The sequence below is a fragment of the Phyllobates terribilis genome, unplaced genomic scaffold (genome assembly GCF_046119375.1).
Source record: "Phyllobates terribilis strain yellow unplaced genomic scaffold, ASM4611937v1 Scaffold_8__6_contigs__length_399053987, whole genome shotgun sequence".
In the NCBI taxonomy this organism is placed as follows: Eukaryota; Metazoa; Chordata; class Amphibia; order Anura; family Dendrobatidae; genus Phyllobates; species Phyllobates terribilis.
In genome coordinates, this window is record NW_027362768.1 from 60,214,505 (window position 1) to 60,227,524 (window position 13,020).

Here is a 13,020-nt window from a genome sequence, read left to right on the forward strand (position 1 = left end):
ACGCCCCACTACCACTTACCACCAGGAGGCAGAAGACTCCACACAAGCAGAACAGGAGGATCAACCCTCTGCTTATAGTGAGCCTGCCGTACCCCTAGTGAGCCAAAGAGCCGGTAGACAGCTGCCCAGTTTACCCTTGACAGCTCCTACACCCTGTAGTTCAGGGCTAGACAGTCAGCTCCGTAGGTCCACTAGGGCCACTAGAGGCCAGTTACCCGCACGTTGGAGGATTTGAAATGTATAAATTGTTTTATTTGTGGTTACCTGTTTTTCTTGTTGCTTGTAAATAATTATGTATTTCTAGTTATTTTTAGGAGTCCTTGGTGGATTTACCGGGAATCCTTGTACAATTAGTTGGAGCGTAACCCAGGATGGACTAAAAGACTGATAAGGACTCGGGGCAGGACAGACCCCTACCTGGTTACGTCTCCCTGTTTTGGTGAAATGGACACCTTTGTTTTCTTCAAAACTGCACCCGGTTGCGGACACGCCGTAACCATCTTTATGTGTTTTTCTTATTGTATTATTATTGTTTATACCTTGTTATGTTTTTCTAAAAATATGTTTAGTCCCGGAGTACTAAATTTCACTAGGGGGGAATGTGACACCCCAGGGGTCTGGTTGCCACAGTGATAGAGATATTACGTCTGAGAGCAGGTGGGAGGTCTCTTGGTCAGGGATCCTATGCATGCCACACCTCCTGCCCAGTCTTGGGAGGGGAAGAACTTCCCCTATATAAACCTAGGGCTGAGGCAGGGTTAGTGAGTAGAGAAGAAGTAGAGAAGAGAAGCAGCATAGGAAGAAACAACAGGAGCTCTGTGGGAGCAGTGCTACAAGGAGTCAGGGGCTGGCAGCTGCAGAGCTCGCCCTGACTGAGAAGTTATCACCGGACCCGGAGTCCGAGGCTGTGGGGACTAACTCCTATCCAGCAGCAGAAACCGACCGGCAGGGGATTGCAGGTCCTCTGGCCCAGAAACCCGAAGGCACGGTCACACGCGTGGGACCAGCACCGCCGTCGTGGAGCGAAAGCTACTAGAAGGCCCCGAGTCACCGGCCATACGGGTGAGCACCACACGGTACACTCAGGGACGTGGGCTACTTATACCCGCCTCTAGCAAGGTAGCCAGAAGAGTATCGTTAGTTTGGGAGGCCTACAACTCCGCCTGGCCAGGGGAGATCCCATCTGCTCAAGGACTGACCAGGCCCCAATCGCTAGCCAGTACTCCGGGAGGGTCTATCTTTGTCACCAGTAAAGACCCTGAACTACACCGTACCGTCTCCGAGTGGTTCCTGCTACCTCCATCATCCACGTCGGCTGCCCTGAGGCCATACCCCTCCCGTTGGGGGTTATACTATCACGCTGCACAATCCTACCACCGGCCTCAGCGGTCTGCCCTGCAGCAGCAGCTCCTTAGCTGTACTCAACGGGTGGCGTAGTCGTCCAACATCTACCGCTGATACAGCGCCACTTAGTCTGACTCCCTGGGCACGGACCGGATCACCGCCACGAGACTACAACCCTCAACAGATCCGGCTCCGGGTAAGCTCCCGCGTGCGCAACGCTGCGCGACACAGGCCCAGGGGCGCGTCACAATGCTCACCTCTCCCTGTTCCCCCGCTGCTCCGGTCTCTGCAGAGCATCTACGCAGCAGCTCCACTGACCGGCACAGAGTTTCGTGCAATGAAGTGACATCATCGCGCCTGCTGCGTCAGACGCAGAGGGGGAATGATGGGAGAGGCAGCGTCACCTCACGCTCTCCTCCATCATTGCTTTCAACTGTATCGGCATCTATGGGTGTGGGTATGGCCAAAGTTGGCGCTGGCCCCGGGACCCTCTGACTCATGGGTCCCATAGCGGCCACTGCCTGGGGGAGTGGGGGGCACTAGACAACCGCCTAGTTTTCCTGCCCCTAACTGCAGGTATGCGATATACATACTGTATTTCTGCACGTCTAGTCGGAATGTGGTGGGAAGTATGCATTTCGCATACTTACGGTTACATGACTACCCACTCCTGGTGCTGGAGAATCCTGAGAGAAAGCATTAAGCATTATGTGAGGATTTACCAGTCTCCAGTCATATAAAGTGACTTCAGACTTTTGTGCCAAACCTGTACAACCCCTTTAAAATGTGAATTGATCCTGTGATTCAGATAATTCCATGACTTTTCCTTCTTCCTGGTGCTGCAATTTCAATACTGAGAACTATGAATGACTACAATGTATAATAAACTACAAGTTCTCTTTAATCATAGAATAGGATTGTAACTGGGTGTCTTGTGTGAATCCCACACCTCCCTCCCAGTCCCTTGTGCAGCACACATTGGCACCCAGCCTCACTAGCCTGCAGCAAGCAATCTGTCCCCATGAAGCACATAGCTGCCGGTAAGGGGAGCTCTTGCATGTAGAGTTCGGGCACTCTGAAAAACTCAAAATCTACAGATAAAGTTGTTGAACAATTTCCTTGAGTTGTTGCAACTTGCAAAGCATACTGGGAGTTGTAGTTTGAACTCTAACTTCCCTGCCTGGGACTTCTACGCAGGGAAAGAAGACTGCAGGTGAGTTTATATAAGGTTATTGTGTCCATCATTAATCTAGAGCTGATGCTGGGTGATGTAGTATGCTGGGAGCTTCCTTCACTGTTTCAGTTTAACCCCTTGTGCACTGTGAGAGCCAGCAGCCTCTCATCAGGCAATTAGCGTTACTTCCTTTAGAAAGTGTCCACTTGTTTCGATCCTTTAGTGAGAGTAGTCTGTCTGCTGGGTGTAGTAGTGTCACTAGGCATTCTGTACATGACTGGTTAGGGCTATGCTCTGCCATGCAGCTGTTAGCACGATGTTCTTGGTAAAGTTTCCTGTCTGCCTTCAGCTGAGTGTTCATTACTGACTGACATCATTTATCTCCCAGCTTCTGCTTTTCCTGTTGCTTTCATATGAGGACAGTTTTTAATCATCATCGTTTCACATGTATTTATATGTATACATAAACCTTAAGCAATAGAAGTGTAATGTAGTTTAATCCCCCCACTCTGTGTGGTCACTTCAAGTGTTTAGTGTGATGCTCCTTTCATACTGCGGGTCAATAGATCATTTATCAAAATGCACCAGAAAAGTGGAGTACTATACAGCAAAACAATACGCTGGTGATGTGCCAAATTCATGATCACATGGTTCATTTTAAAAGTATTCCAAAATAATTGCATTAAACTGGCACTCCTGAAAGTCAAAGCAAATTTGTGCAGCAGCCATTAGGTGGTTTCTAAGTTTTATAAATGGTTGTAACTATAATGGGTGCATGGATCCCTGTGTAGTCATACCCAGATCCTGGCATATAGGGGTCCCAAAGGTCCTTTTCGCTCAAATGAGAAGAACAATACTATTATAGGGGTTGTTCGGTCCAAATCAATAATCACTTTGTGTGACTGCAGACTTACGAATCCCCCCGATGCACGCACTGTGCGCTGTGAGGATTTGCCAGTTTCTGACCTGAGACTGGAGGGTAGGTATGCGTTATACATACTCCCGGCCAGTGGGCGAATCTAGTGGGCGTGGCCTGGCTCCACACACTTGTATTGGGCAAGGCCGCGCCCTGTCTAGTGATGTGGCTGCCCAGCTGGTGTCGTTGACTAAAGGGCATGGCCTCAGTCCATACAAGTGTATGAAAGCGAGGCCACGCCCACTGGTCTGGAGTATGTATAACGCATACATACCTTCCGGTCCTGGGTCAGAATCCGGCGAATGGGTGGGATGCACCGGTGGGATGCATAAGGGATGACTTATCTATTTGGACCGGACAGCTCCTTTAAAGACATGTAATAGTTGGGGGCTTTGTTGGAGATTTTGCATATGTGCCCACAATCTTCACGGTACACCACTGATTATAGATGCACACAGATAAGGCTTGTATTGGGCATCAGCCACATGCATACGTACGTGTAGTGCACTGTGCTTTGCTAACAGCCTATTGGTTATGCTCATACTAATAGATCAGGCGGGCTGTCTAGCATTACCCAAGTATACCCCATAGTGACAAAAGCCCTGATTGAATTGTATGGGCATGATGGCATAGTGCACTCCAAATGTCTGCACATGAAAGAGGCTTGTATAGGGCACCAGTCACACACTTATAATACCATGCAACCACCCCCTCCATAAATGCTAGCTGTGCGAGTGGTTGTTCATCGGTATTTTGCACTTGTGCTGCCTCCACCTTGGGCTACATTCCCACGATGAGCTTTTGGTTCATTTTTAATTTTACAGAATTTCAGCACAATTTCTGCACCTATTATTTAAATTAGTTTACTTGCGTTTTTTCATTGTGTTTTTATGTGCGTTTTTTAACATGCATTTTTATTGCATTTTTGACGCTTCGTTTTTTTGTCTCTGTTTGGTGTGTCATGCTTTAAATAAAACATTATTGGTATACTTAGGTGCAAATTACATGTGTTTTTGGAAATGTACTAAAAATGCATGTGCGGTTTTTTTTGCTGCAGATTTCCTGCATTTAATGTCAGTCTATGGGGAAAATTTGCACTGAAAATGCAGCGTAGCCGCATGAAAAATTTACATGCTGCAGATTTGAGGATTGCACTGAGAGTTTGCACAACGTTAAAATGAAGCACAGTGGACATGAGATGTCTATAAATCACATCCACATTGCTAGAACTGTAAGACACTGCGTTTTAACGCAGCAAAAACACACAGTGTCAAAAACATACCAAAAGCTTATCATGGGAACGTAACCTTATATCACTGGGTGTATCCAGCAGTTTATTGGTATTGTGATCTGGTATTGGTAAGTAAGGCCTCTCTTTTGCCATCATAAGACAAATTGTAATGTGTAATAATTCTATTGTCTACTGTGGAATAGGAAAGATAAGACACTGTCTCCAATACAATTTTTTTTTTACTTACGTTACATATATATTACTGATGTGTATACACATGGAAAAGAGTGTAATTTTGGCATGTGTTTGACTTTTATTTTGAAAATACATATATTATTGTATATAAGTTCATACTGGTCTTGATGCAGAGGGAAGGAAGGGATAGGTGTGCTGGATTTAGAGGCACCCGATTTATTAAGAGCTGCACACGTCTGAAAAGTGCATGTGTGGCACCCCAGGGGTCTGGTTTCCACAGTAACGGCAATGTTATGTCTGAGAGCAGGTGGGAGGTCTCTTGGTCAGGAATCCTATGCATGCCACACCTCCTGCCCAGTCCTGGGAGGGGAAGAACTTCCCCTAGATAAACCTGGGGCTGAGGCAGGGTTAGGGAGTTCAGAGGGAGAGTGCAGCCAGGAGGGCTGACATGGAGCTGTGGCTCCGGCTGGGCCCAGCTCCTGGGCCATGCCAGAAGTAGAGAAGAGAAGCAGCATAGGAAGAAACAACAGGAGCTCTGTGGGAGCAGTGTTACAAGGAGTCAGGGGCTGGCAGCTGCAGAGCTCGCCCTGACTGAGAAGATTTCTTACCGGACCCGGAGTCCGAGGCTGTGGGGACTAACTCCTACCCAGCAGCAGAATCCGTCAGGCAGGGGATTTCAGGTCCTCTGGCCAAGAAACCTGAAGGCACGGTCACACGCATGGGACCAGCACCGCCGTCATGGAGCGGAAGCTACTAGAAGGCCCCGAGTCACCGGCCATACGGGTGAGCACCACACGGTACACTCAGGGACGTGGGCTACTTATACCCGCCTCTAGCAAGGTAGCCAGAAGAGTATCGTTAGTTTGGGAGGCCTACAACTCCGCCTGGCCAGGGGAGATCCCATCTGCTCAAGGACTGACCAGGCCCCGATCGCTAGCCAGTACTCCGGGAGGGTCTATCTTTGTCACCAGTAAAGACCCTGAATCACACCGCATCGTCTCTGAGTGATTCCTACTACCCCCATCATCCACGTCGGCTGCCCTGAGGCCATACCCCTCCCGTTGGGGGTTATACCATCTACGCTGCACTATCCTACCACCGGCCTCAGCGGTCTGCCCTGCAGTGGCAGCTCCATAGCTGCATTCAACGGGTGGCGTAGTCGTCCTACATCTACCGCTGATACAGCGCCACTTAGTCTGACTCCCTGGGCACGGACCGGGTCACCGCCACGAGACTACAACCCTCAACAGATCCGGCTCCGGGTAAGCTCCCGCCTGCGCAACGCAGCGCGACACAGGCCCAGGGGCGCGTCAACTTTTGGCGTAGTCGGCAGGATTTTGTGCCCGCAACCACCGGGTACTGCGTGCCTGATAAAGACTGTTCAAACTTACCTGTGGTGAAGATTCCCGCCATCCGGCGCCATCTTCCGCTTCCTTCCCGCCATCGGTGGAGTTTTCCCGCCATCCGGCGCAATCTTCAGCCTTCTTCCCGCCATTGGACGCCATCTTGAGGACGCCGCGCGGGAAGAAGAGGGGCGTGGACTCCGAAAGCGCGCGAGAACTGAAGCCCCGCCTCACGTCCGGACGTTGCGTAAGGTCCTGGAAGGAGCCCAGCAGACGCCGACGTCACAGGAGCGCGACGGAAGGTCCTCAACCCTGACGATCCACTGCGGAGCCGCGGCCTACGGAAGAGGATCATCGCAAGGTAGGCCACGGTCCACTAGGGGGGAGAAGGATGCCGGATACGGAGGAGAGCTTCACCGCTTCAACCCCCCCCAGCGCCACTGCTGTTGCGGTCATGCCTTTCACCATGCCCTATATCCCGGGGGCAGCCTGGCTACCCCAGTACTCAGGGGAGTCACATAACCTGCATGACTTTAGAGAAAAGCTGGATAGCCTCTTCCAGGTGTACCCCCTCACAGAGGAGCAAAAAGTGAGCATCCTGGTGGCCCAATTAACCGGGGCAGCCCAAAGGGAGGTAAAGTCCTGGCCACCTGGGAGGAGGACTGTCGCAGAGATACTAACCCAGCTAACCGAGGAGGAGCTGCAGTACTACCAATACGAGGAAAGCCAAGAGGACCCGGACGGGTCTGAGGACTACCCTCAGGAGGGAGCACAAAGAGGACATAGCTACTGAAGGGAAGTAGCGTGAATAAAGAGCTGTAAATAGTTACCCGTAAGGGTACAAGGACTGCTGCTAATTAAAATATGGTCCCCGTTGGGATTAGTGAATTGTTCCCCATGTGCCCCTATCTTAAACCAGGCTGAGGACTGTGAGCAGCCATTCCTTATCCCCACTGGCCGAGGACTGAGAGCGGCCATATCCTGTAAATAATTATGTGTTTCTAGTAATTTATGGGAGTCTTTGGTGGATTTACCGGGAATCCTTTGTACATAGTTGGAGCGTAACCCAGGACGGACTAAAGACTGTTAAGGACTCGGGGCAGGACAGACCCCTACCTGGTTACGTCTCCCTGTTTTGGTGAAATGGACACCTTGCTTTTCTTCAAAGACTGCACCCGGTTGCGGACACGCCGTAACCATCTTTATGTGTTTTTCTTATTGTATTATTATTGTTTATACCTTGTTATGTTTTTCTAAAAATATGTTTAGTCCCGGAGTACTAAATTTCACTGGGGGGAATGTGGCACCCCAGGGGTCTGGTTTCCACAGTAACGGCAATGTTATGTCTGAGAGCAGGTGGGAGGTCTCTTGGTCAGGAATCCTATGCATGCCACACCTCCTGCCCAGTCCTGGGAGGGGAAGAACTTCCCCTAGATAAACCTGGGGCTGAGGCAGGGTTAGGGAGTTCAGAGGGAGAGTGCAGCCAGGAGGGCTGACATGGAGCTGTGGCTCCGGCTGGGCCCAGCTCCTGGGCCATGCCAGAAGTAGAGAAGAGAAGCAGCATAGGAAGAAACAACAGGAGCTCTGTGGGAGCAGTGTTACAAGGAGTCAGGGGCTGGCAGCTGCAGAGCTCGCCCTGACTGAGAAGATTTCTTACCGGACTCGGAGTCCGAGGCTGTGGGGACTAACTCCTACCCAGCAGCAGAATCCGTCAGGCAGGGGATTTCAGGTCCTCTGGCCAAGAAACCCGAAGGCACGGTCACACGCATGGGACCAGCACCGCCGTCATGGAGCGGAAGCTACTAGAAGGCCCCGAGTCACCGGCCATACGGGTGAGCACCACACGGTACACTCAGGGACGTGGGCTACTTATACCCGCCTCTAGCAAGGTAGCCAGAAGAGTATCGTTAGTTTGGGAGGCCTACAACTCCGCCTGGCCAGGGGAGATCCCATCTGCTCAAGGACTGACCAGGCCCCGATCGCTAGCCAGTACTCCGGGAGGGTCTATCTTTGTCACCAGTAAAGACCCTGAATCACACCGCATCGTCTCTGAGTGATTCCTGCTACCCCCATCATCCACGTCGGCTGCCCTGAGGCCATACCCCTCCCGTTGGGGGTTATACCATCTACGCTGCACTATCCTACCACCGGCCTCAGCGGTCTGCCCTGCAGCGGCAGCTCCATAGCTGCATTCAACGGGTGGCGTAGTCGTCCTACATCTACCGCTGATACAGCGCCACTTAGTCTGACTCCCTGGGCACGGACCGGGTCACCGCCACGAGACTACAACCCTCAACAGATCCGGCTCCGGGTAAGCTCCCGCCTGCGCAACGCAGCGCGACACAGGCCCAGGGGCGCGTCACATGCACCTACGTCTCCTGAATTAGACTGGCTGTGATGTCATGCCCACTTTCCGCCAAAGCTGACCCCATTTTGGTGGAGCTGGGTGAACCTGATGTAAGAACGCCAAAGTTGCAAAATTTTCAGTTTTGTGAGTTCCAGTTCCCCTACCGCCAGTGCCGGACCCTACTTCCATGATGATCCATCACCAATGAAATCATATCCACTACAGAGACCTTTCACTATTTAATCAGTAATTTAGTCCAGCACTGAGGTTGATGAACATCTAAAAAGTTCTGAGACCCCGATGCTGATGCACCAAGTGCCCACAGCTGATTGGGCCAAATACAGTGGTATGAAAAAGTGTTTGCCCCCTTCCTGATTTCTTATTCCTTTGCATGTTTGTCACACTTAAATGTTTCAGATCACAAAACAAGTTTAAATATTAAACAAATATAGCACAAATAAACACAAAATTCAGTTTTTAAATGAAGGTCTTTATTATTAATGGAAAAAGAAATCCAAACCTACAGGGCTCTGTGTGAAAAAATGATCCTTCCCCTTAAAGCATAAATTAACTGTGGTTTATCACATCTTTTGGAAGCTGAGTTCAATTTCCCTAGCCACACAAAGGCCTGATTCTGCCACATCTGTCCCCAATCAAGAAATCACTTAAATAGTACCTGCCTGACAAAAGTGAAGTAGACCAAAAGATCCTCAGAAGCTAGACATCATGCTGCAATCCAAATAAATTCAAGAACAAATGAGAAACAATGTAATTGAGATCTATTAGTCTGAAAAAGGTTATAAAGCCATTTCTAAAGCTTTGGGATTCCAGCGAACCACAGTTAGAGCCATCATCCACAAATGGTGAAAACATGGAACAGTGGTGAACCTTCCCAGGAGTGGCCAGCCGACCAAAATTACCCCAAGAGCGCAGCGACGACTCATCCAAGAGGTCTCAGAAGACCCCACAACAAAATCCAAAGAACTGCAGGCCTCACTTGCATTAGATAAGATCAGTGAGAAAGAGACAGGGCAAAAATAGCATGCATGGCAGAGTTCCAAGACAAAAACCACTGCTGATCAAAAAGAACATAAAGGCTCGTCTCAGTTTTGCCAGAAAACATCTAGATGATCGCAAGACTTTTGGGAGAATACTCTGTGGACTAACAAGACAAAAGTTTAACTTTTTGGAAGGTATACACTACTGTTCAAAAGTTTGGGGTCACCCAGACAATTTTGTGTTTTCCATGAAAACTCATACTTTTATTTATCAAATGAGTTGCAAAATGAATAGAAAATATCTTCCATACATTGACAAGGTTAGAAATAATGTTTTTTATTAGAAAGAATAATTTTCTCCTTCAAACTTTGCTTTCGTCAAAGAATGCTCCCTTTGCAGCAATTACAGCATTGCAGATTTTTGGCATTCTAGCTGTTAATTTGCTGAGGTAATCTTGAGAAATTTCACCCCATGCTTCCTAAAGCCCCTCCCACAAGTTGGATTGGCTTGATGGGCACTTTTTGTGTACCATAAGGTCAAGATGCTCCCACAACAGCTCAATGGGGTTGTGATCTGGTGACTGCGCTGGCCACTCCATTACAGATAGAATACCAGCTGCCTGCGTCTTCCCTAAATAGTTCATGCATAATTTGGAGGTGTGTTTTGGGTCATTGTCCTGTTGTAGGATGAAATTGGCTCCAATCAAGCGCTATCCACAGGGTATGGCATGGCGTTGCAAAATGGAGTGATAGCCTTCCTTATTCAAAATCCCATTTACCTTGTGCAAATCTCTCACTTTACCAGCACCAAAGCAACCCCAGACCATCACATTACCTCCACCATGCTTGACAGATGTCGTCAGGCACTCTTCCAGCATCTTTAGTTGTTCTGCATTTCACAAATGTTCTTCTATGTGATCCAAACACCTCAAACTTTGATTTGTCTGTCCATAAAACTTTTTTCCAATCTTCGTTTGTCCAATGTCTGTGTTCTTTTGCCCATATTAATCTTTTCCTTTTATTAGCCAGTCTCAGATATGGCTTTTTCTTTGCCACTTTGCCCTGAAGGCCAGCATCCCGGAGTCGTCTATTCACTGTAGACATTGACACTGGCGTTTTGCATGTACTATTTATTGAAGCTGCCAGTTGAGGAGCTGTGAGGCGTCGATTTCTCAAACTAGAGACTCTAATGTACTTGTCTTGTTGCTCAGTTGTGCAGCAGGGCCTCCCACTTCTTTTTCTACTCTGGTTACTGCCTGTTTGTTCTCTCCTCTGAAGGGAGTAGTACACACCATTGTAGGAAATCTTCAGTTTCTTGGCAACTTCTCGCATGGAATAGCCTTCATTTCTAAGAACAAGAATAGACTGTCGAGTTTCACATGAAAGTTCTCTTTTTCTGGCCATTTTTAGAGTTTCATAGAACAAACAAATGTAATGCTCCAGATTCTCAACTAGCTCAAAGGAAGGTCAATTTGATAGCTTCTCAAATCAGCCAAACCGTTTTCAGCTGGGCTAACATACTTGTGCAAGGGTTTTCTAGGGTTTTCTAAACATCCATTATCCTTCTTACACAGTTAGCAAACACAATGTACCATTAAAACACTGGAGTAGTGGTTGTTGTAAATGGGCCTCTATACACCTATATAGATATTGCAATAAAAACAAGACGTTTGCAGCTAGAATAGTCATTTACCACATTAACAATGTATAGAGTGTATTTCTGATTCATTTAATGTTATCTTCATTGAAAAAAAAGTGCTTTTCTTTCAAAAATAATGAAATTTCTAAATGACCCCAAACTTTTGAACGGTAGTGCATGTTCCATTACATCTGGCGTAGAAGTAACACAGCATATACAAAATATGATGGGGTAGTGTGATGGTCTGTGGCTATTTTGCTGCTTCTGGATCTTGATGAAATGCTCTGGTAAATGGAACCTTGAATTCTGCTGTCTACCAAAAAATCCTGAACGAGAATGTCCTGCCATCTGTGGGTGACCCCAAGCTGAAGCGCAATTGGGTTATGCAGCAGGACAATGATCCAAAACATGCTAGAAAATTAAGACTTTGGAGTGGCCTAATCAAAGTCCTGACTGTAATCCGATTGAGATGCTGCTGCATGACCTTAAAAAGGCGATTCATGCTCGGAAACCCTCCAATGTGGCTGAATTACAACAATTTTGCAAAGATGAGTGAGCCAAAATTCCTCCAGAGCATTGTAAAAGACTCATTTCCAGTTATCGCAAACGCTTGATTGCAGTTGTTGTTGCTAAGGGTGGCCCAACTAGTTATTAGATTTAAGGGTCAATCACTTTTTCACACAGGGCCCTGTAGGTTTGGATTTCTTTTTTACCTTAATAATAAAAACTTTCATTTAAAAACTGCATTTTATGTTTACATGTGTTACCTTAGTCTAATATTTAAATTTGTTTTGTGATCTGAAAGATTTAAATGTGAAAAACATGCAAAAGAATAAGAAATCAGGTAGGGTGCAAACACTTTTTCACACTATGGTACTTGTGGACTAGTTTGACTGGCTGCGCTCAGAATGCAGTCCGATCGCTTGGGTTTTGGGACTGCCTGGAATATGGGACTATTTTTGTCCTTTTTTACCATCACCCCGAGAGATATCGCACCAAGTTCCAGACATTGTCTCGCCAGTGGGCCTCCTAAGTAAAATTTGGAAGTCAACTTCGACAGCACCGAAACGGATATCTCGATGGTTGGACTGTCCACCCTGCTGCTGCCTTCCGAGACATGATCGTGTTCGAGCAACTTATGGAGAAGATGACCCCAGAAATTCGAGAAAGGGTAGTTGACCAGAAGCTCGACACCCTAGAGCAAGCAGTCCGACTCATCGGCCAATCGACCCTGTTGGAGACCCGATAAATGGTTTACAAACAGGGCTCGTGATTTGCCCAACCAACAGCGCTGTTATACGTGTGGGTACCTTGGATACATGGCTATAGATGGTTTTCAGGGCCTAGGCCACATGCCTGGAGCCCGTCTGCCAGCCCAGCCAGTCAACGTCTTCCGAGACGAGCCATCAGGGTCTGAGGGACTCTACCCCTGGGATACACCAGCGGTAGAGGAAGTGATATATCCTGTCCACACTCTACGGAAGGTTGGCCACTTTACAGCAGCCAACCTCCATCGCCACATCCAGCCTGTCAAGGTCAGTGACATTCAGGCTCATTGACTTTGGGACACTGGGTCTTTCATCACCCTGGTCAGCCCAGATATTGTCCTCCTAGAATACCATTAGCTGCCAAGTGACCATTTTCCTGGCTGGGGGTCAACACTTGGACATCCCTCTGGCTCATGTGCAGTTGGACTGGGGGACTGACCAGGGACAGGTGAAAGTGGGGCTCATGGACAGCCCCCCCACACCTGTTATTTTGGGGAAAGATAGACAAGGGCTGTTCAGCCAGTTTTTCACAGTCATCACCTGCAACCAACTCAAGCAGCACCCT

General features: G+C 48.2%; 1 protein-coding gene across 4 annotated transcripts in view; it reads left to right on the top strand.

The window, feature by feature from the left end:
• The first annotated feature begins 2,367 nt into the window (after positions 1-2,367).
• Positions 2,368-13,020, top strand: part of PLA2G4A (phospholipase A2 group IVA) — a 213,582-nt gene continuing 202,929 nt past the window's right edge. For 3 of the 4 annotated variants that reach the window (XM_073642987.1, XM_073642988.1, XM_073642990.1), the window contains exon 1: positions 2,368-2,557. The gene's annotated coding sequence lies outside the window, so the exon portion shown is untranslated. The remainder of the gene's footprint in view (positions 2,558-13,020) is intronic. The other variant, XM_073642986.1, reaches the window with a different exon arrangement.